The 24,418-nt window shown below is 35.9% G+C and overlaps 1 protein-coding gene across 2 annotated transcripts in view; it reads right to left on the reverse strand.

The window, feature by feature from the left end:
- Gpc5 (glypican 5) overlaps positions 1-24,418 on the reverse strand; it is a 1,051,553-nt gene that overhangs the window by 187,863 nt on the left and 839,272 nt on the right. The gene's annotated exons all lie outside the window — the stretch shown is intronic.

Consider the following 24,418-nt stretch of genomic DNA (forward strand, 5'->3'; position numbering starts at 1 on the left):
AGCATTAATTTGGAGAGATATAAGGATTAAATACATGTAAGATGTTCATGATGGGAATCTGCAATCCCCCAACTATGAAAGTTCACTCTCTCCCTCCTCCCCCCACCCTCCTTCCACACAGAGGTAACAGGTGCCTGGCCTCCTGAGTTCCTCAAGCAAGCCACACCTGGCTGAACCAGGACCTGGGACCTACTCAGTGGGTTTGCACAACATGCTCCTGTCCCGAACTTCACTCAGTACCCTATTACCCCTGCACACACCCCTCCCCACCCCATATACCTCCTGCCTCCTGCTGTCTCCCAACTCTCCTCAGGTCACCATGGTTTCTCTCTTCAACTCTCAATTAAAGTTGATCTGTTCTGTTGGGGTCATTTTCTGCTCTTTCTTTATTCTAATACCCTCATGACTAAGTTTCCTAACTGTTCTGAAGAGTTCCTGGCAAATGAATGCCAAATGTGTCCGTATTACTATTTACTATAGCAATTATAATTTACAGTGCTTATTTTTGCATTACTTAAAAATGAAGAATGTTAGTAAACAAAGAATGCAAAGTCATTTTTAATGTAACCCTGTGCGGCTATTGCATGCTTACTCACAGAAAGGAATTATCATGAAAACACTGCAGATGAGGGGAATGTGATATCAGACACAAGTTTCACAGTTTCATAATTCTGTTTCATACATAATCTGTCTGTAGAGCAGGTTTCACCCATCTCCTTGGATAAGTTATTCCCTTGTTTGCACCCAATTTATCAAGAATATAATAGGTAGAAAAGGCTTTTGGTGTAAAATTTGCATCATTTTCCATATATATATTCACATCTCCAAAAAGTTAATAATGAATTATTCTGATGATAATGACTGAAACTCAATATTTATAACAAATTTACACAAATGGAGATAATAGCACAATTCGCGATGTGCTTTGATTGCTTTGAAATGGCAGTTTTCAATAAATATTGAAATTAGGTGATAATCGCTAGAATCATGTATTATTTATCACATTCAGATCGACGTGAATAGGGGTGTCCTTTAACACATTAGCTTCCCTTCAAAGAGCTCAGGGAAAACAACCTCATTTCAAATGCACTATTATTCTTCATACCTATTTTATTCTTCATTACTTTTTGTAGAAATGTATGCACACTCTTGGGGTAGTAAGTAATTCATTTTCACCTGGTCATGTCTAAAATTGCTCAAAGCTAAAAATATTCTCTAAGGTACCCCATGCAAATTGCCTATATGCAACTTCATGACTGGTTCTTTGAAATGTTTGTAAAGACTTAAGTTCTGAAATATTTGGGATTGCACAATAATTGAAAAAGAACACCTAGAATACATACGGGCATAAAATATTCATCCATAACCATCACCTCTCTGGCTTTAGAAACACTTCTTTTGTTTTATTACCTAAGAGAAAAATAAGTGTTTTTAAGAGAACGCATAGAATGTTTTCAGTATCTTAATAACAATTAGATTTCTCACTTCCATACTTATGAAAGAAATGGTTGGAATAAATCCTATAAGTAGAATATAGTCCAGGATTTTAAAATGTCATTTGCAAAAGGAAAAGAGATCAGGAAGATAGATAGGATAATAAGAATTTTAAGGACTACTAACAGATTTTATTTCATAGCTATATAAGAATAATACTCTAGATGTTTTGAGAGTGAAATTTTGTCAAAGAAAATATTTTGAATGAATTGCTTTCCTGGAACTTAAATGTGGGTTATTTCCTTCACTTTGGCCTACATTTCCTCAGATGTTGGTAGTAATGACACGGGCTGTAAACTCCAGTCTCAGCAATCTTCCCAGACAATGTGAAGAAAGACTAAGATCAAAGATAAATAACTCTTGGCTTTTGTTAGTGATATAGTGACAGAATCATAGGCATGACCCTGGGGTCTAAGAATTCCTTCTTTCTCCAGACTACTTCCTGGATAAGCCCCTAGACTTGGCTCAGTAATCACTGTCTATTTTAAATATACCTAATTTAAAAGAATTGAACCCTTTACTTATTTATTTTTAATATATATTTTTATTGTACAGACACTGTACAGAGGGGTTACAGTTACATGAGCAAGGTAATGAGTCCATTTCCTATCAAACATTGTTACACTGTCCTTTGTTTTTCCCTATCATCCCTTCCCCCCCACCTCCCTGACTCCTCCCTCCCTCCCCCACCCCAAGTTCGTTTTCAACATAGTGTCTTGTACATCTCATTGTTACAATGGGTCATCCTGTATCCTTATTTCAGCATTTTGTTATTTCCCTTCCCCTCCCCAAATTATGAAAATGTATATACAAGATGCAGGGCACCAGAATAAAATACAGTGAAAACAGGGTTTGTACCATGGGGGAAGAACATACAAAGAAACAAACAAACAAAAATCACATAGTACATTATAAGTACATTAAAAAGAACAGTAACAAAGATAAAACCTCTTGTGTCCCTAACTTGGGGTTCATTTCATTGAGCATCAGGTTATATGGTCATATGTACATAGCTTTTGAACTCTTCTGCTTGTCGTAGACATGTACTAGTTATTGCAGTTAAGGGAAACCATGTGACCTATGTTTCTTTGAGTCTGGCTTACTTCACTTAATATAATTTTTTCCAAGTCTTTTCATTTCCTAACAAATGGGGTGATGTCATTCTTTCTGATACTCATATATATGTATATGTATATATATATGTATGTATAATTTTCTTGATCCATTCATCTTCTGAGGGTCATCTGAGTTGGTTCCACACCTCAGCTATGGTAAATAATGCTGCAATAAACATAGTTGTGCTGGTAACTTTAGTATGGTCTTGTTTGAGCTCATTTGGGTAAATGCCTAAAAATGAGATTGCTGGGTCTCAATGTTGCTTTGATTTGCATTTCTTTTATGGCTAGAGAAGTTGAGCATTTCTTCATGTGTCTATTGGCCATTCTTATTTCCTCTTCAGAGAAGTTTCTCTTTAAGTCTTTAGCCCACTTATTAACCGGGTGGTAGTTTCTTTGCGGTTTGTTGTTGGGGGATTTAATTAATTGAGTTCCAGGTATATTTTAGACATGTGACTCGACCATTGAATGGTCAATGAAGATCTTCTCCCAATTCATGGGCTTTCCATTGATCTTGCTAGCTATATCCTTTGCCATGCAGAAGCTCTGAAGTTTCATGCAAGCCCATTTGTCCAACCTTGCTTTGATTTGTTGTATTTCTGGGTCTCTATTAAGAAAATTTCAGACATATACTAGTTATTGCAAATAAGGGAAACCATGGAACCTATGTTTCTTTGGGCCTGGCTAACTTCACTTAATATAATTTTTTCCAAATCTTTCCATTTCCTAACAAATGGGGCAATGTCATTCTTTCTGATGGAGGCATAGAATTCCATTGTGTATATATATACCATATTTTCTTGAGCCATTCATCTACTGAGGGGCATCTGGGTTGGTTCCATATCTTAGCTATAGTAAATAATGCTGCAATAAACATAGTCGTGCTGGTAACTTTAGTATGGTCTTGTTTGTGATCATTCGGGTAAATGCCCCAAAGTGGGATTGATGGGTCATAGGGGAGCTCTATGTGGAGTCTTTTGAGGAATCTCCATTCTACTTTCCAGACTGGTTGAACAAGTTACACTTCCACCAACAATGCAGTAAGGTTCCTTTCTAGTATATGTCTGAGACAAGCAGAAAAGGTCAGACAAGTTGATGTTAGATGAGATGAACCCGACAATAAGTATTCAAATGTTTTTTCTTTCATGTAATTGTTTCTAACATATTTATAAGATTATTTCTTTTTTATTTTTTAATTTTTTAATTTTTTTTAATTTATTTTATTTGTGAACATACTGTACAGAGGGGTTACAATTACATGGGCAGGATAATGCGTACATTTCTTACCAAGCATTGCAGCCTCCTCTTTTGTTTATCCTTCACATCCCTTCCCAGCTTCCCCTCTCCCCCCCAGTCCCAATCCTCCCCCCCCCACCAACATTGTAAAGCTCGTTTTCGACATGACAACTTGTACTTCTCATTGTTGCAACAGGTCCACCTGTATCCTTAAACGACTTGTTTTTTCCCCATCTCTTCCACAAGTTATACTGACATCAAATATAGTGAAAGCAGGGGTTATACTGTGGGGGAGGGTATAAGATTATTTCTTTGTTGCTTTGTATATCCCTCCCCCCACGATGTAACCCCTGCTTTCACTGTATTTGATGTTGGTATAATTTGTGGAGGGGAAAGGAAAAAACAAATCATTTAAATAGAGATACAGGTGGACCCATTGCAACAATGAGATGTACAAGTTGTTGTGTAGAAAAACAAACTTTACAACTTTGGCTGGGGTCCGGTGTGGTTGCGGGGCTGGGAGATGGGAAGGGATGGGAACGGGAAACAAAGGAGGAGGCAACAATGCTTGATAAGAAATGTACTCATTACCTTGCCCATGCAATTGTAACTCCTCTGTACAGTATTTTCACAATTAAAAAGAAAAAAGAAAAAAAGAAAAAGAAAATTTTGGCTTGTGCCAAGGAGCCCTAGAGGTTTTCTGAGTCTGTTTGACTTTGAGGTCTTTGATCCATTTGGAGTTGATTCTGGTGCAGGTGGTATATGGGGATCTAGCTTTAGCTTTCTACAGATATTTAACCAATTTTGCCAACACCATTTACTGAAAAGGTTGTCTTTCTTCCATGCTATTTTTTTTTAGTTCCCTTATCGAAGATTAGGTGGCTATAGGTCTGAGGGTTCATTTCTGTGTCTTCAGTTCTATTCCTTTGATCCTCAGGTCTGTTCTTGTGCCAGTACCAAGCTGTTTTGATTACTATGGCTTTTTAGTAGAGTTTGAAGTTTGGTATTGATATTTTTCCAGCACTGTTCTTTCTGTTAAGGATTGGTTTTGCTATTCAAGGTCTTTTATTGTTCCATATGAATTTTTTGATTGCTGCTTCTATTTCCCTGAAGAATGAGGTTGGGATATTGATGGGTATCCCATTGAATTTGTACATAGCCATTGATAGTATTGCCATTTTCATGATGTTACTCCTCCCAATCCAGGAGCATGGGAGGTTTTTCCACTTTACCCTAATCTATAAAATCATTTTAGATTACTTGATAGATCTCAGATCTACCTTTGTATCACCCAGGGATGTCCAGGATCATAATGTCCACCATAGATGACCTCAGAGCAGATATGACTACTTAAAGTAAGTGAAAATGTGTTGATCTTAACCTTATCTTTTAAAAAAAACTTTTGAAATTTTGATGTTGTTTATATATTTATAAAAGTGAAGCAGGAAGTTAAGGCTTTGTTTAAGTGGTAGAGTCCTTGCTAGCCAGTGCCAGGCTCTAATTCAATCTCACGTAACACACACACACACACACACACACACACACACACACACACACACACACACGTGTATAAGGTACCTCACAATGGCACTTTCTCTACTAAGAAAATAAATGAAGCACTACATATTACCAAGGATCATCATCAAAGATGGTTTTGTGCAATCTCTTATGACACTGGATTTACAGACTATTGTAAAGCTTTCATCGGGGAAAGATTAAATAATATCATAAACTGGGTGTGGTACTCTTAAAAACTGTTTGTGGCAATCAGCAAGTAATGGGAGGAGTTTTATTTTGTCTTGCAGCTTCAGAAAGATAAAGTCCCTGACCAAGTTGGCTTTGTGCCTTTTAGGCCTATATTGAGGCAAGAGCAGCATGATAGATCAAACCCACTCACCTCATGTCTAGGAAGCAAAAGCAAAAAAAGAAGAAAGGAAGAGACTGGAGCTCTATAATCTCATTTAAGGTCTCTCAATGTCTTACAGACCTTTAAGGAGGTCCTTCTCTTAAAGTTTCTATACCCTCCAAATAGTGCTAAACTGAGAATCAAGCTACACGAGTGTCAGAAACATGAGTGTCTGATCTGAAGGCCATTACAGATAGAAACTAAAGCACAGGGTAAAACTACCTTGTGAGAGAAATGAATAAGCTAGGAAAGAAGTGTATGAGGGTAATCATTTGCTTTCACAGAGTAGTTGTTGGTAACTGATTAAACATACATAACAATGATGGACTCAGATAGACTATCTACCTAGTACTGATAATAGTTTCAATACATATCTTGTTTTTGGTCCTATTTTTTGAAGCAAAAATTCAACTTTATCCAAGGAAATGTTAAGGGTTTTCTTTCTTAATTGAACTTCAATTTTAATACCACCCAGATTTTGATATATCTCAACTCATGTGAATCTTATGTTTTTCTTACTTAGAGGCATCAATAAAATACATTTTAAGATTAGATGCTTGTGCTTCATAAGGTTTTCATGCATGAAAGCCGGACAACACAGCAGAGGCATAAACCTCATTACTGGCACTAGTTCAAGTCCATTACATTAACTGGTCTCATCACAAAGCACTCTATTTTTTGCTTACGCATTGAATAGTAAATAGAAGTTAGATAAAGTTTTATTGAGTGAGGCAAAAGATCTGGCTATTTCCTGTTTTTCTTTTACCATCTCTTTGAATCTTAGAACAAATATGCCAGATAGGTATTATTTTCTTCTTCAAAAAACTGAACAGAAAAGGTGTAATAATGACTTGAATATAATGTGTGCCAGAATTTACATTCTTCCCAATTTCTCCTTCATTGGTCTCATGTTTTCTTTCCTTTTTTTCCTTCTCTTTTATGCATTTATTAAATGGGTATTATGTGCTGCTATGGTTTAGATCTGAAATGTTCTTCAATGCTCATCTTTAGAAGACTTGGTTCCCAACGCAGCAATATTCATTTACTTACTTTATCAGTATGGGGCCTTGAACTCTTACATACACATTCTTGCTCAGCTTTTTTCTCATGATTGTCATTCTAGCAAGTGAGTCATACGTCTGGTCCAGCTTTTTGTTTTGCTGCCTAATTGGAGATAGAGTCTCACAGAGTTTCTGTCTGGGCTAACCCTAAACTTTATCCTTCTATTTCAGCTCCATGAGTAGTTAGGATTATAGTTAGAGCCTCCGGAATATTAATCAAATGTCTGTGAAGCCAGATTGAGACTATTACTGGTTTCTTATTAATGAGGTAAATGAATTTTGTTTTACATGTGTATAAGTCATAATTTTAACTTTCAATTGATGCATTTCTTGGATATTCATTATGTACACTGTTCTAAGAAATACTTTCTTTCTTAAATTTTACAATTCTGTATTATGAATACTGTTTTCCCATATTTTTTTATAAACAAAAATTTATTTATTCAATACACTACATATTGAACACTTACTGTGTCCTGGTTACTTTTTGATGCATTTGAAAAGAGAAAAGAGATTTTGATTTTCCTAAAGTTTATGTTCTAGCCTAACCAGGAAAAGAAAATGTAGAAAGACAAAATATAAATTACCTAATCCTTGATGGAGCTTGCTTTGAAACAGCAAAACCTTAGCCCCATATTACAAATCCAGATCAGCCAGGCACTGGTGGCTCATGCCTGTAATCCTAGCTACTCAGGAGGCTGAGATCTGAGGATTGTGTTTCAAAGCCAGCCAGGCAAGAAAGTCCATGAGATGCTTATTTCCAATAAACTACCAGTAAACAGAAAGTGGCCCTGTGGCTTAAACAGTAGAGCTCCAGCCTTGAGATGAAGAGCTGAGGGGCAGGGCCAAGGCCCAGAAATCAAGCCCCACGACTGACCCTCCCCCCCAAAAAAAATATTCCAGGTCATACGGTTATCAATCAAGCTTCCTACATCATCCAGACAGGTCACCAGAACCTACGAAAATGAGACTTTTGCAAGGAAAATGACTAAACTACTTTGTCTGATGTTCACAGCCCAGGTTAAAATATATAATGTGTTCTTGAAAAAGCCCTCCTACAATGAAGTGCTAATAACAAAGTATTATGTTCTTCAGAAGTTCAAAGCAGTTGTTAAGTGTTCTCACAATGCAAAGTGATAAGCAGAGGCTTGATGCAGGCCAGTTAGCTTGAGTTAGCATTTCCACACTATGTACATATTTCAAACCTCATGTACACTATATGTGTATACATATATATATATATATATAATATTTTCATCAATTAAAATAAGTCAATTAAAAGCTCTGAGCTCAATCACACTGAAAATATGAGGCTCTACTTGAGTGGATGGAAGAATTTTATACCTTATTATATTCTATTAGAGAGGAAAGGTAAAAATATTGGCACCCATGTTAATGTCTGCTATTCCTGATTTCTTCTCTGTCTCCATTCTTTGTTTTAGGGGGATTCCAATATAAGCAACATCATAAACAAATGGCTTCTTTTTAAATAAAAAACAGTATTTCTCTAAAGAAAGCTAATACACATAAACCATTCATGGTAAGCAGAATTGGAAGCACCACTCACAGACAATAAACTTGAATAAGTTGAACACCAGAGGATCATTATTAGAAGTAATTGTGTTGTTTTGGGGGGAGAAGAAAACAGTACAAAAGTTTTGTATTTCTTCTTCTATTCCTTCCATCATTTTCAAGGGCAGAAGAAAAACTCACTAGTCTAGTATTTGTGCACCAATGATATATATTCAAACACATTTGTCCTTACAACATTTCTCCTTGACTTGAAAAAAATATTTTCCAAAAGTTGAATAGTATTTTTTAAAATCAATGATCACTTCTCCTTGTCATTTCTTTGAATGGACAAAACACATAGAGGCTAATGGACTATGAAATAGTTGCAAATGAATTTCACATTGTGTCAGGTACGGGGACATATGCCTGTAATATCAGTAGTAAGGAAACCAAGATTGTAACTTAGATGCCATCTTTGGCTATGGAGCAAGCTTTAGGCCAGCTGGGGCTATAATAGCATGATCAAATTTGCTGCTCTTCTCCACCCCAAAAGTGTTTTTTTTTAAGAGAAGAAAGAAATTTACATGTATCATACTACTGTATTTAAAATTCCCTTATGACTAATGGCAGTATGATTCTTAAAGCTAAACAAAAAGCATAAAGAAATGGAACTAAGAAAACTCCATTTTATATCACCCTCTAATTTTAACAAGGAGAAAGAAAAAGTAGAAAGACAATTATCTAGGATGTAGATTCTTGATCATTAATGGCGAATTGTCATGTTCTCTGAGCACTATCGCAAGGAAATGACAGAGGCCATATTCTGGAAGGAGCTGGGTTCCCTAGCTCACATTTGTAATCCTAGCAACTCAGGAGGCAAGGTGAGCGGGAGGATTCCACTTCAACTAAGCATAAATAGGATGGTTACTCTTTAGGACAGTGGGGTGTAACTTTGAGACTGCTCAAAATATAACAAAAGCAAAAAGGGCTCAAATGCCGGCGTGGCAAGTTCAAGGCTTTGAGTTTAAACCCAGGTTGAACTTAACAAAAGTGAGGGAGAGTAATAGTTTGATCCAAGTTTTCTTTCCAGACAAAATTCTGAAATAATCTATTCTCTCTTTATGCTATTTTTTAAATAAAACTACTATTTGTTCCCCAATTTAGCATACTAGAATTCGAAAGTCTAATTTACTTTGCTTCCTTATATTTGCTCTACCATAAAATAATCTCAGATAGCATTACTGGGTTTCACAGTTCTTTCCATGACTGATTAAAAACTTAACGTGATCGTTCTGTTGCCCAGTCTTTTGATGGTTTCTTTTAAATAAATAGAAGAAAACGTTCTCCCCTTGGTGTCCTAACAGCATATTTTTGCAAAATGAGTGAATATGGCTGCTCATTTGCTTTCCAACTTTGTCTGATGCAAAAATGTTTCAAAGGGATAAATTACAGGCAGAATTCTAATTTAACTATTTGCAAAGTTCTTCTCTTTTGCCAAAACTGATTGAACTTCAAAGCCTCCCTAAAACATCATACATAATTTATCTTAGGGGGAAAAAACAATAAAATCCAGGACAAGGGCTGGAACAATAGTATTTAGAATAAGACATAGTGACAAGCTAAGCATTTGCTTGAAGATAAATGTATTTCTGTCAAATCTTTTTTTTTCAATTTATAAATCTGGTAATATTTTACAGTTGGTAATTACAATAACACTTCTTGTGGAGTATCGAGAAACCGTTCAATGTGAATGACACCTCCTTTCCTTTTCTTTTGATTTTTAAAAAAACTTTGCATTGAATTGTTTCTTCAATCATACATTCCAATCACAGATTTTACATGGTTTTTGACCTATATACCATCATGAGTTGATTAATAGTTCTCTGATCAAAGTTGAATAGTGTTCATGTGTGTTCAGTAATTCAGAAATCTGTCTGGGAGGTGTAATAGAGCCCAGGGTTCTGGTCCACATTCAGAGATTACATGAGGCACTGGAATGCAGTGTGCCCAGTTGCATTTAAATTTCTCCAGGAAGAATCAGCAAGATTTCAAAATGTAACTATTGCTATAGTTTCTAGGTGAAAAGAAACTCTTGCAGTGAATGAGAAAAGAGCCATTTGTATTGTCTAGACAAATCTATAGGTGGAATGCCAAAAGATAAGTATAAAATGGAAATACTTAGTCATCTTGTCTGCTGGAGGCTCTACATAATCAACATTAAAGTATAATGTGTTGGTCTTCAAACTTATCTGCGATAAGTGTTCATTAAAACTTAATTTTCTTGATTAAAATAAAACAAAGTATTTCCAAATAATGGTTTACTGAACTTGGCAATATTAGCACAAAAATTAAAAAATAAAGATGAGATTGAAACTGGGTTGAAACTTTCCAGTGTCTTTTGTTCAATGGTCAATAAAAAGAGCTGGCTGAAAGAGAAAATGTAACTGAGAAAGTTCTAGGGGCCCAACAAATGCATGGTTATGAAACACTCCTATTACGCTAATTTATAAAGCTAGGTATTTATTATTTATGACTCTTATATAGTTTTTGTAGTCTTTTCTTTTACAGTCTATAGTGAATGTTTTAAAATATTATATGTTAAAATACTTTGCATACTTAAATACATAAATTTTTTAGTACATAAATCTTTGGAACATTCAGAGGTACTTTTCACTTTTTATCCTTGAGTTCATGTTTTTCAAAAAGTTTATTTCCAAGCAAACTTTTATAAAACAAATTCCAATTAGTTGCTGACTTACCCTTCAGACATGGTAAAATTCCTTTATGATCTTTAAAATCATTCCAATTTTACCTTATAAGAGGTAAAGATTTCAGGTTGAGTATCAAGAATACATTCTTCTCTTCGAGCACAGGAGTAAACTATGAATCCTAGTGTCTTTTAAAATATGTGTACCTGACTGCATTGTTCCCCAGGAGAAGACTTGGCAATGCTGCTCATCACTAGAGTCTGAAGGTAACAGTTTACCTTTCCTACTCTCTCCCAGGAGCACTGATGATGCTGATGAAGGAAATTCTGTGAGTAATACCCCAAAGAATATGAGAAAACATTATTCCTGAATGACGCTGTGCAGCAGCATAATAATCACTCATAGACTCAGCTCTTCCTTTAGATGCATGCAGGAGACACATATGCTCAGGCAAACACATCAGTGTTGAGTCTCCTTGTTAAAGAAGTCAGGCTTTACTCTAGGAAATGCAGCCATCAGCAAAGGTATATCCAGTCCATGATGTTCACAGAGAGCTCATGGCATAGTGCCTTGTGCCCCTCAGGTATAATTTCTTGAAACATTACTTTCCTCCTCTCTTTGAGATCTCAACTGTAAAATAGTGCAAATGTTGTCTATATAAAATTTTATCTGTACATTGTATAATCTAGGTTTAGGAAATTTCATTTAAAGCAAAGCAAAACCATACCAAACAAACCAAGAAACAAACCTTCAGAGTCATTTTAGAAAGCTCAGGGAAAGAAGGCCACTCTGGGGTTTGAGGAGAGCAGTTTGTGGTTAGGCACACAGAGATCTCTCAGGCTTTAAAAAGGGGAAGGAAACATGTGGTACTGGTAAGAGTTAGATGAACAGATGTGATTTGCTCAAACCATGCACTTTCCTGGAAAGATTTTATTTTTATCACTGGCCCTGAGCTGGGGCCAGTGTTTAAACTGAGAGCTTCAAACACATTTCAGTGTGTTAGTCAGCTTTCCTTCCTGTGACAAAACACCGGAGATAAACAACTTAAATTCTTTTTCTTTTTTGATGGTGGGATTTGAACTCAAAGCTTCATACTCCCTAGATCAGTCAAGTTGAAAGGAAGATATATTATGTATTTTGGCTCATGGTTCCAGATGTTCCTGTCTCATCACTTTATGCTATTGATAAGGTAAGAACATACTGGTAAGGAGTAAGTGGTAGAGGGAAAAAAAACCTGCTTTTTCATGGTGGACCAAGAGAATCAGAGAGAGAGAAACAGACAGATAGACATTTAGACAGAGAAAGAGACAGAGAGAGAAAGACTGAGAGGAACAAAGAAGGAAGAAGGAAGAAGAAGAGGAGGAGGAGGAGGAGGAGGAGGAAGAGAGATGTGAAGAAAGACTAAGCTACCAGCACAACTATGTTTATTGCAGCATTATTTACCAAAGCTAATATTTGGAACCAACCCAGATGCCCCTCAGTAGATGAATGGATCAAGAAAATGTGGGATATATACACAATGGAATTCTATGCCTCTATCAGAAAGAATGACATTGCTCCATTTGTTAGGAAATGGAAAGTCTTGGAAAAAATTATATTAAGTGAAGTTAGCCAGGCCCAAAGAAACATAGGTCCCATGGTTTCCCTTATTTGCAATAACTAGTATATGACTGAGTCAAGCAGAAATAGTCAGATAAGTTGATGTTAGGCAAAATGAACCCCAAGATAAGGATTCAAATGTTTTTTTCTTTCTTGCTATTCTATTGTGTATAACATATTTATAAGATATTTCTTTGTTGCTTTGTATGTCCCTGCCCCATGGTATAACCCTGTTTTCACTGTATTTGATGTTGGTATAATTTGTGGAGGGGAAGGGAAAAAACAAATTGTTTAAACAGGGATACAGATGCACCCATTGCAACAATGAGATATACAAGATGTTATGTCAAAAAACGAACTCTACAATTTTGGTGCGAGGTGGTGGTGGAGGGGATGGTGGGGGGAAGAAATGGGAAGGGATGGGAAGGGGAAACAAAGGAGGAGGCAACAATGTTTGATAAGAAATGTCCTCATTATCTTGCCCATGTAATTTTAATCCCTCTGTACAGTATTTTCACAATAAAAAAAAGAAAGAAAAAAATAGTAAAAAAAATAAAAATTAAAAACTAAAGGAAACAGAAACAGAGAAATAGAGTTACAGTTAAGATAGAGATAAGACAGAGACAGAGACTGAGAGACAGGCCACAGTGTCCAAATAACTGCTTTAAGGACACCCCTTCCAATGACCTACTTCCTCCATCTAGGTCCCAGTTCTTAATAGCTCATTAACTTAATCATGAGGTTAGAAACATGAGGTCTCAGTTCACCTCTGAAAAAGCCTTCAGTCCATGAACCTTTGGGGGACACTTTATATCCAAATATGACAGCCAATTTTTCTAGTAGGCTTATTCCAGACATGGGTTTTGTGGTGAATTTTCCTCCTGGAGTGTAGAACTCTAATGAAGAAAGTCAGTCACGTCAGTTTGATGCACCTAGGTTCAGATTAGCTAGCTCAGAGGATGACACTTAGCACATGTTATCAGAATAGTTGGAGGAATTAACTGTGTCTTATGTGACTCTATTACTTCATTTCCTGCTGGCCATGCTTAACCTCTATGCCTTTTCCTTTTGCTAATATTGTTCCCCCCCAAAAATAAAGAAAGCACTCTGAAATAATTGTCCTTCATGATCTTCATGTGTAGACAGTCCATCAAAGCTATTCTGTGAAGACGTCCTTTGCTATATTGAACAAGGTTATAGATCTGATTTTCTCCCTTCAGTTGGTTACTAAAAGGCTGAATTCTAAAAGTATAATCCAGACTGGACAGGCACTCCCTAATGGCCTGTATTATTCTCAGCGAGATGAGAGATGCAAAGTGCTACTGCTTTTTAGTCCTCACATGTAAGAGATCACAATCATGTGGACGAACAAGTTGCCAAATATAAAACCACTTTATCATGCCATAGTGGCTACAAGGAATTGGAGCAGCTTGTTGAAGAATCTATCTAAATGACTAGCTTTATGTTCATAACTACTCTGTAATTTCAATCAATGGAGATCTATGCAAGAGCAAGTCAGAGAAAGCTTGCATTGAGGTTGTTGAATATGTAGTTGATGAATTACACTCCTGGGTGCCATAGAGGCCAGGAATTATCCTCTGTAGTGCACCTATAACAATATCATACATATACATTTGCTTTCTTTAATAAATGCAAATTCAAATGATCATAATAAATAAGATAAAAATAAATATATGCCAATAATTATTTTCAAGGTGTTATGCCTTCGGGTATATATATCACAATTTCTGCCACGTAAAATAGAAGGAACATAGGAACAAAATGATTTATAAAATAGGTCTCTATATAATAAGTGGTTATATAAAAAGGAAACTAGGCACCAGTTGCGTGTCCCTGAAATCTAAGATACTTGGATGACTGCAATTGGTAAGAACATGGTGCAGGGCAGAAAAGTTCATGAGTCTTTCTCAATCATATTGGGGTGTGATGGCACTTGGTAGAATGTAGTAAAATGTAGTAGGTGTCTGAAATTGCCAGGATTGTGATTACAAGATTAGTCAAGGCTCGAAAAGTCCACAAGACGACAGTGGTGTATACCTGGTCCCTGAAACAGGTAAATTTTGCAGTCCAGGAGGGAAGTGAGACCTTATTCTGAAAATAATCAGCTAAAAACAAAAACACAAACAAAAACCAGGCAGGAGACATGGCTCAGTGGTAGAGTGTCTGCCTAGCAAGTAAGAACTCCGAGTTGAAAGGTCAAACACTAGCCATTCCAAAACAATACCGATAAGTTATTCTTTTAAAAATAAATGCATCTTATTTTAAGTGGTAGAAAATAAGTCCACTTTTAGCTTTGTATGCTTTTACATTTCTTTATCATAAATTTACTCTCTAGTATTTCACCAAATTCTTTTCTTTTTGGATGCATATGAACAAAACCTAACAAAACTAAACTATGCCATGTTAATGTATGAAATAAAACATCTGGTTGTGTTGAAATTTCAAATAATTATTAACCAAAATACACAGATTGTTATCTTGTGATGTTTTAGGAACTATACTTATGGAAGACATAAGAATGACCAGCATTTGCTTGTTATCCTTCAGAAATTTGCAGATAACTGTATTACAGTCAAATACATTCAATATTGGAAATAAACATGAGATAAATTCAACAACTCAAAGAAAAATCAAGAAGCTGGTAGAGGTAGGTTATAGTCAAAGGGAAAAAGGTAGATGAACGAGGAGGAGTCCGGAGGAAGAATGCAGTCAAGATTTCAGTGCAAACTGTGCTCAGGTGGCTCACACCTGTAATCCTAGCTACTCAGGAGCTGAGATCTGAGAATCGCGGTTCAAAGCCAGCCCGGGCAGGATACTCCAGGAGACTCTTATTTCCAAGTAGCCACCAGAAAAACTGGAAGTGGCACTGTGGTTCAAGTGGTGGGGCATCTCCTTGAGCTGAAGAGCTGAGGGACAGCACCCAGGCCCAGAGTTCAAGTCGTCCCACAACTGGGAAAAAAATCAATGCATATCCTAAAAAATTAAGAAGAGTGAGGGAAGAGGTGGGGAGGAGAGGGAATGGATGACAATGTTGAAAGAAGTGACAGGGATCAGAATGTGTTATACTCATACACTGCTTTGTTCAATGGCAAGTCCTTTGTACAACTACTTAAAAAAATCATTTTCCTTCTATGAATCCAAGATTCTAATTAAGGTAAGGCCTCCTGTAGAGCTAACTACAGTTACTTGCTAATTGGTCTCCTCTGGCCCAGTGCTATACACTTCAATGCATTTATCTGCAGTGAAGTCAGAGGGTTCTTCTATCCTTATTCTGTGTAACAGTCTCTTGGGACCACCAATAGTCCACTTTCCCTAAGGTAACTTCCAAGTTGATCATGTTGCCTTCATCCTCAGCATCTTCAGCTTTCATATTCCTGCAATCTGCAGACTGATGTCTGGAATATGATAGTCCACATCTGCCTTTGTACCTTCATCAGATTCAGGCCTCTATGGAGCCTCCTCTTTCCTTTCAAATCTTCTATCCTCAACTCAACTTTACCATCTAGTACCTTAACTTTCTCTAGCTAAACTGTGGCTAATGTGTGTTATCTATCTCCCAGAAGCCTTTAATAAAGTTCAAGTACTTATTAAACTTCCAAATTGCAATTACTGATTAGTATTAAATCATTAGCCTATAGATCTGTACAACACAATATACTGTGAACCCTAAGGTCAGGCATGTGTCTATGTCTCTATAATATTGACTATTTAACCTCATCTAACCCTATGCTAAAAATATTGTTTGTCAAACACCTGATAATGAAAGCAGTTTGTGATCTTCTAAAGAACAAAACCAATAAAAACCTTTGGGATTGGAATGATAAATATATTTGTTAATGGATAATACTAAAAATCTAGTATCATATTTTTGGATTATTCTAAGTTTAGAGTTAAAGGCTGACTTACAGTCTTTTTTTTAATCAAAAAATAAAATAAAAAGGGAGAAAATACTAACCTATTTTGTTTAAGAAAATGATAATCTTTTAGGCAGGATTTTAGAGTTATTAGCAAAACTGTAGGGGGGATTTTATGAATACATTGCAAGCAGGATTGGAAATATCAGAAGAAGTGGGGGAGAATACAATAAAAAAATTCAGTGTACATCCTACAAAATTAAGAAAAGGGAAGTGACAAGTTGGCAGAGCTTAAGAAAACAAACCAAAAAAAAAAACCCTAGTAAACAAGAATATCCTAATGAGAAATGTAACAAAACATTTGATCTGGCATTCATGAACATGAGAATTTGATAAAAGGAAATAAAAAATAAAATAACACGACATATTCTACAATGTCCAGCCTCCCCAGCAACACAATGCATCCAATGCATTTTGTATTTATGAGCTTGAGTGGGAAATTTAATTAGAAAAATTACAATTTCTTTTCCTTTTTTTTTTTTTTTTTGGTCGGTCATGGGGGCTGAACTCTGGGTCTGGGTGCTGTCCCTCAGCTCTTCAGCTCAAGGCTAGTGCTCTACCACAGCGACACTTCTGGCTTTTTTCTGCTTACATGGTGCTGAGGAATCAAACCCAGGGCCTCATTCATGCAAGGCAAGCACTCTACCACTGAGCCACCTTCCCAGCCCAGAACAATTACAATTTCTTCAGGCTATCCAGGATTTTACGGTTTGATTCATATATTTGAAACATTTTTATTCTCATGAAATGAAAGACATATCAATGTTAGCTGTGCAATGGAGTTCCATTTGAGAACTGATTAGCTGTTTAGTTGAAACACATCCAGATAAGCTTTGTCTACATGGACTGATCTAATCACCTGGACCACCCAAAGTTTACTTCATATTCTGTGAATGTTGAGTGAATAAGCCGAAAACCGTTCGTGTGGTCTCATTTGGCTATTCGTTCCAGATGAAACCTTAAGGGGAGTATTACAACGCTAAAGGTAATATTTCAACACCACTGACATATAAGTCTACAAGAAGATAAGTAGATGATGAAATAAATGAACAAGCAAGTCATAAATCCAGATAATGTCAGATAAAAGTGTTCTAAGACCAGAAAAGTTTTAATAGAAAGACAGATCCGTTTATCCTATTCTTTTTTTGCACCTTTTATTCTTTGTTTTCTTTTTTAAACAAAACATAAAAATATGTGATCTCATTTGTTTTCATAGTATTTCCTTTCTTCTTTTTATCTTCCTTTTGAAAAAATTGCAATGCTTGGTTTCCCAATAATGTCATCTTAAACTTTCTATACATAAGGGGAAAAGCCTGGATTCTGACACTTTCTCTGGTAGCCCAGAACCCGTCAGTGATATCTGTGGAAAAGTCATTGATATTTTTTATTTGTTTATTTGATACACTCAACACTTAACTGGGAGGATGTCAGACTTAAAGCAGTGTTATAGTCTCTTCTAAGAAGGCAGTTAGTCAAATATGTAGATAAAGTGTCTGGCTGGCTCCTGAATGTCTTCAGGACACAGGCATAAGTGCTCTGGTTATAACATGTTGTTTTTTTCAAATGAGCATTAGGAATAGTGTTTCCTTTTAGCTCGCTTCACGCTGATAATCTCTCTCCCACCCCTAGCATTACACACTGAACTCCAGGAAAAATGGATGTAGACGTTGCAATAAGCATTTGGAACTTAGAGACTTTTCTGGAAGTATTAAAAATTGTATGACTAATGACTGCCTATCCTATCTTGGTAAGCTAGTGCCTAACAGGGTGATTACTTAATATAAAACAATACACAGATCTTCTTTTCACATCATGGTGGGGAAAAAAGGACAAATAAATGTCATTGTCTTTTTTGCCCGATGATTGTTAGAACTGTTGAGAGTCTCCAGAATTATAAATTATGGCCACTAAAGCTTTGTGCCTTCAGAGTAGACTTCACATTTATTTATTCATTTTTTAATTTAATTTTGTTGTCAAGGTGATATAAAGAAGAATTATAATTGCATACATAAGACAATGAGTTCATTTCTTGTCAAACATTCTTACATTTATTTTAAAATACCATTGGATTTATTAAATTTTCTTTTGATGTGACTAAACATATTTCAAAGGATTTGTAATTATTTTTTCTTAGAATTGTATTATTCATCAGTATTATGACTTCATGGTTATGCTGATATATAGCTACCAAATTTCAAGTATGAATGTATTTAAAACAATATCTTTACCTTAGCTTTTCCTACTAGTGAGTTGGGGCATATTATGTGCCATATTGAAATTTCACAGAATCTCACTTTGTATAGTTATCTCTTATAGGATTCCAGACCTCTGAACAGTAAGTAATTCCTCTTGAGAAACTGGCATTCCTGTTAGTTTCAAGGTTAGATTTCTGAGTTTTAGTCTACGGATTTCCATGTGTTATAAGAATGATGGTAGTTTGTCATTTAAATTTGTTGAGTATTTCCACAACTGAAAATCTACTGTATTTCCATAGAACTATCTTATTCAAAGTACTCAAAAGCAAATATATTTGAATAAGTCCATTTGCATGCTTCAAAATAAGAGGTAACTTTTACATAAGAACTGTGGCAGGTAAATGTACTTGATGCTGTAATAAAGCAACAAAATCAGTAATGTTCTGTCACTGTCACCTTTGATTTTACAGCCATTTTGTGAGATCCCAGGGGCAGGATTTTATTTTGTAAGGAATGAAAATGAGACTAAAGATACATGACTTTTTCAAAATTCGCCAAAACAAATATTCTCCATAATTCATAGTAACAAGGTCTACAGAGAACTCACAAATATAGGTCCATTCAAGGAAGGTGACTCTTACTACATCCATAGTTTAAGGCAATATGGCATTATGTTATATAAGGTGATAGAATGTGCACAAATTATAGGATGATCTGGATAAATAATGATATATAAAGAAGATAAATGATTCAATTGGTGTCTGAATTATCCTGGAGGGTCTAGATATTTGTCTTGCTGTTTTATCTATCTCCTTCTAAAATTTTGGGAAATGGGGCATAAACTTTTGTGTGATTGATTTTGAATGTGTCTTATCACAATTTATGAACAAAGAACAGAAAGTACATGAATTTGATAATGATGTGCAGAAAAAAATGTGGTAAGGCAGCTGGGTCTCTGCCTCTTTGAATCTAAGTAATGATTTGGAAAACTGAGATTAAAAAAAATATGTCATCAAATATCATTAAACACCTAGATGTATGTATCATTGTGTCAGATTTTATAATCATCATTCAGGACCATATGTTTCACACTACAGATACCTTCTTGACTAAATATTATGCCCAAACTGTGTGAAGATACAAAGAGTTAGCTATACCAGATTAAAAGTATAACAATCATTAGTTATAAACACGATCCTATTAATGGCTTGTTGGGTTGGAGATAAATTCCTTTTTAAGGGTAGAAAGGTGTGGTTAAATTTCAGGAGATTTTTACTTTGCTAATTTTTAAGCTGAATAGATTCCTCTGGAGGATGGATTTACCCAATTTATATAGGAAGCAGCTTGGTGGAAGAAAAATTGGATGATGTCAATGATAAGAAGGTTAACAAAGACGGAGAAAAGGACACAGTTTATAGTATCACAATCCCCCAAACTGAAGATGAACTTGTAGATTACTACACTATGGTAGTTTATTCTGATGTACTCTGGCCCCATCTCTGTAACAGTACAGCAAAGATAATGGCAAGGAGGTGAGGGATTTGCCATTTTTAAAAAATTGCTTAAACTCTATATTATCACAGTAAGACTCTACACACTTGCCCTCAAAAGTGCCTTGCATCCCATTGTTTAGAATCATTTGATTTCTTGGAAAACCCTTCTGGAGAGCTATTTTCAAGTCCTGGTTTGAGCCTGGATGATCATTTGTCTGCTTTGAGCTAGGAAATAAATCCCGGTGTCTTATGACCACTTAAACAGACTTTCAATCGATGCTATTTCTTGCACTCCACCTCACTACTAGCTACAGAAACTGATTTCTCCAATTTCTGAACCTCCTTGGAGTACATTTTTCTGTTGCTTAAAATTTGGGTTAAATTTCAATCTCTCTCTTATATTGAGTCACCTAGTACCATTCCAATTATCCTCAGATGATAGAATTAATTTTTACTGATATTGGTTTTCTGCTGTTGTCTCTGTATCTAAAATTTTTGTCCTTGTACTTTATGCCTTTTAAAAAGTTCATTACACTCACTTTAGTAGCATTTTGGGAGGATGTAGAGATAAATGTATTTAAGTAGAAGTTCTCTCAAATCTCTTGTTAATCATCAACCAGACCTTCATCTCCTCCAATCAAGGTGACATCTTAATTGTCTTCAGCATCTCCCTTTTATTGAACTACTCTCTTCCTTGTCCAAGAGACACATATATCACAGTAGTCTTCATCTCCTCATTATAAACTTACTCTGTGGCTGTTATCTTCCAGTCTGATAATACCAAACAAATTTCTATGCTTACCACTCTCACACTTACTCTTCTAGCCCCAACTTCTATCTAGAACTCCTGATTCAATGGATTGTCTGTTCTGCAGAGTCACTTAGACAGGTGAAGGACATTTAAATGCACTTCCACAAGTGAATTCTTCCTATTTCCATACCTCAACCTCTAGTCATTCTCCCTGGTCTTAGTATCTGGCTGGGAACATCTACTCAACATTTCCAGTCACTCTATCATCTGACATCTTTATCCGTATGTTTCCTATATATCTCAGATGCAGTTAGGTCCACACCAGAGTACCATCTACAGACATGCATGCTTTTTAAAGGCACTTGACTTTTCTAGCTCCAGTCAGTTCTTGACATGTTCCAGCCATGACTTACAAAGTGCAAATCAATCCAAGTAGTCCTGGACTTCTGATACGATCTTACTAAGTCTCTTCCAGCATCTCACCTTCACTCGTTTGGCCAACCCGTCTTGTTCTCCCGTTATCAAGGAATGTTGGCTCTAAGTTTGGGATCCTCTCAGGAGTTGCTGTCTCTCACTGGGAGGTACCCTTTGTGGCATGTGACTGAGCTCACTCTCTTGTAAGGTGAGACATCTGCTTTCAAATGATAAGTGAAAGTGCTCTTCATGATCAACCCACTTCTTTTGCAACTCCCTTCCTATCTCTTTGAGCAGTTTATGATCTCTTGGCATTTAATATATTTTCTTGTTTGTTTTCTATTTCCCTTTCTGGTATGGAACTTGATGAATAATAAGAATTTTTCAGTGTTTTTTACCCTGAATTCATAGGACATATCCTCCCTCAAGAAGAAATTATTTGTAGAGCAAAAGAAAAGAATGACAAGGTGATGTAGAAGAGAGAAAAACACATTTATGTCCTTACCTGCTCTTTCTAGCCTTCCTAGGCTAGGAGATGTGGCTGTTGGAAATGTGAATGATAGTTACACAAGTAGATAGAGGATTGATAGTGATGTGTAGTCACCAACACCTCCTGAACACCCATATAAAGTTCTACAAACAAAATACATACTTTTTAGTTTGTTATCAGTCCTTGTATGATATAGAAAAATCAATTGGACTCACAGTGTCAGGTACTTTAGGACAAAGTAACCCTCAAATAACTGTCCTTCCCACATTAACAACTTGAATAAGGAACTTTAGAATAGTTCAACATAGTACCCTATTAATAGCTAAGACAAAGAGTAAAAAACTTTTTGAGGCTGAGATTGCAACTACAAATCAGTTAAAGGAAGCATATCCAGGTAGCTAAAAACATTATCCTAGAAACAGATACCAGCCATCACGCAGACATTGGAGGAAATGACACCAAAAGTCCATGTTCATTACCCAGAGAGAACATTAGGCTCTCCAATCACTACGCACAAGTTTACCTTACTGAGAAAAGCATCTGAAGGGAAATGGAATTATGAAAAGTGGCATCTTTCCAAATGAGAGACTAGAGTTTTTCTAAAAGAGTGATTTAGATTGTCTTGTTGAACTAAGTTAAAATGATTTAAATACACCCGAACACATTTTCTTTGTTAGTAAATAGAGGCTTATGAAAGTTTGCGTTCAGATTTTTGTATGCTTTGCTCAGTATGGTCCTACACCACAATCCTATGCTTTAGTGTGATTTTGACTGTTTTGACTTAGAAAAGACCTGCAAAAAGACAGTGAGAAGGCACATAACCAGAAGAAAACTGATAGTGTCTCGTTATGGCAATGATACACACTGACAACAATAAGATCTTAGCTATCTGAGTATTGAAGAATAAAGATTCATCTAATGCAGGTCTTGGAAAGCATAACATTTTCAGAGGAATATGGCAGGATGGTAAGCTGAGCAGTGGTTTTAGTGTCTGTTTCTGACTGCAGTACAGTTGTATGTCCTGTAACAGATTTGGTTTGTGATATTCAGCTTTCATGAAAACTTAATTATCTTCAGTTCTTGATATTTTGTGAATGGAAAGAGAAGAGGGACTTAGTTCTGGGGCAATGTATAGGGTTATCTAATGTCTTGACTGCAGCTCTGAAAGAAAAGTAAACGGTTTAATCTCATGGATACAAGACAAGCAATGGTGAGCAAAAATAGTGAAAGAACAGGATAATGTTAATGACTTGAAGGTATTTTTCAGAAAGGCTGATGCTGAGAAAGGCAAGCTGCAGTGTGCAGGGCATGGATTCTTGCCCTTAGCTTGTATCACTTCCTTTAAAAAACAGAAACAACCCCACAGCCTGGGCTCCTCACCTTGTGCAAGCATCTTTCCTTGTTTCAGACTGAGTGAGTACTCCTTTCTTCTATTCATCCATAGTCTTCAGGTCTTCAAATTATTTTAATGCAGTCTGAATCTGTCTCTGTGAAAAACTATTATCCCTCTATGGCTACAGAGTAGATCTAGTACTAATAGGGCATAGATGCATTGCAAAGAGAGGAGTTTTGCATCCATTCTCTCCTCCTGCTGCAAATGTACATTGCATCACTTGAATAGGTGTGCAGGTCATGTAATCTCAGCAATCTCTGATTATGGCTTGATTCTTCCCTGAGTGTTAGTGCAATCTCTCCCATGCAGCTGGTCTACCCAATGCACAGGAAAACAATTCACTTGGTTGCTTTCACAATTATATCTTAGAATGTCAGTGCCTATAATTTTTATTTATTTAAATAACAGAATTATCACACTTTATATACATGGATTAATGATGAATTTAGTATTTCTCTAGTACACAAAACATTAATTCCTAACTCTGTGCAGCTGCTGTCTAGTTTAACTAATTTTACTTTTATTGGCTCCCCATAGTTTAGTTACTTTTGTAGTAAATTGTAGTAGAATTAGTTATAGGATTTAGCAGTTTTAGAAAATTTAATATTTATTTGGATTGGAAATTAACACCATCTATATAATTCATCTGCTCATTAATCATTTCTTGCTGCCTAAAAAGAAAATATGTTTTTTCAAGATTTTACAACAAAAAGAACCATAATCTGATCTGAAATGTTTGGGACAAGAGCGAGCATAAATGAGATCCAACTTCATAGAAATAAATAAAACTTCAGATTTTTGTGAATGAGAAAATATTGCTTTTTGTTGCAGAAGTGAAAAGCTTCAGAAGAAAATTGTAACCCTAAGTGGAAAGGTCTAATGCTTTCTTGCAGCACTAAACTAAGAATTGTCAAGATTTTTACCAAAATCTCATTTGAAAGGACAGAAGTAACAGAGTGTTCTTCTCTTCTTCTGAGTTCTGAAGCAGTTGAGGGAAATCTTTCCAGTGCTACTCAAGACTGAAAACAGTTTCACAGTAATAGAGCTTCATTAAAGGTAAGCAGGACCTATAACAAGTGTAACTGATAACCAGATTCAAGAAATACTCAACTAACT

The sequence above is a fragment of the Dipodomys merriami genome, unplaced genomic scaffold (assembly GCF_024711535.1).
Source record: "Dipodomys merriami isolate MVZ:Mamm:240054 unplaced genomic scaffold, mDipMer1.0.p SCAF_6, whole genome shotgun sequence".
In the NCBI taxonomy this organism is placed as follows: domain Eukaryota; kingdom Metazoa; phylum Chordata; class Mammalia; order Rodentia; family Heteromyidae; genus Dipodomys; species Dipodomys merriami.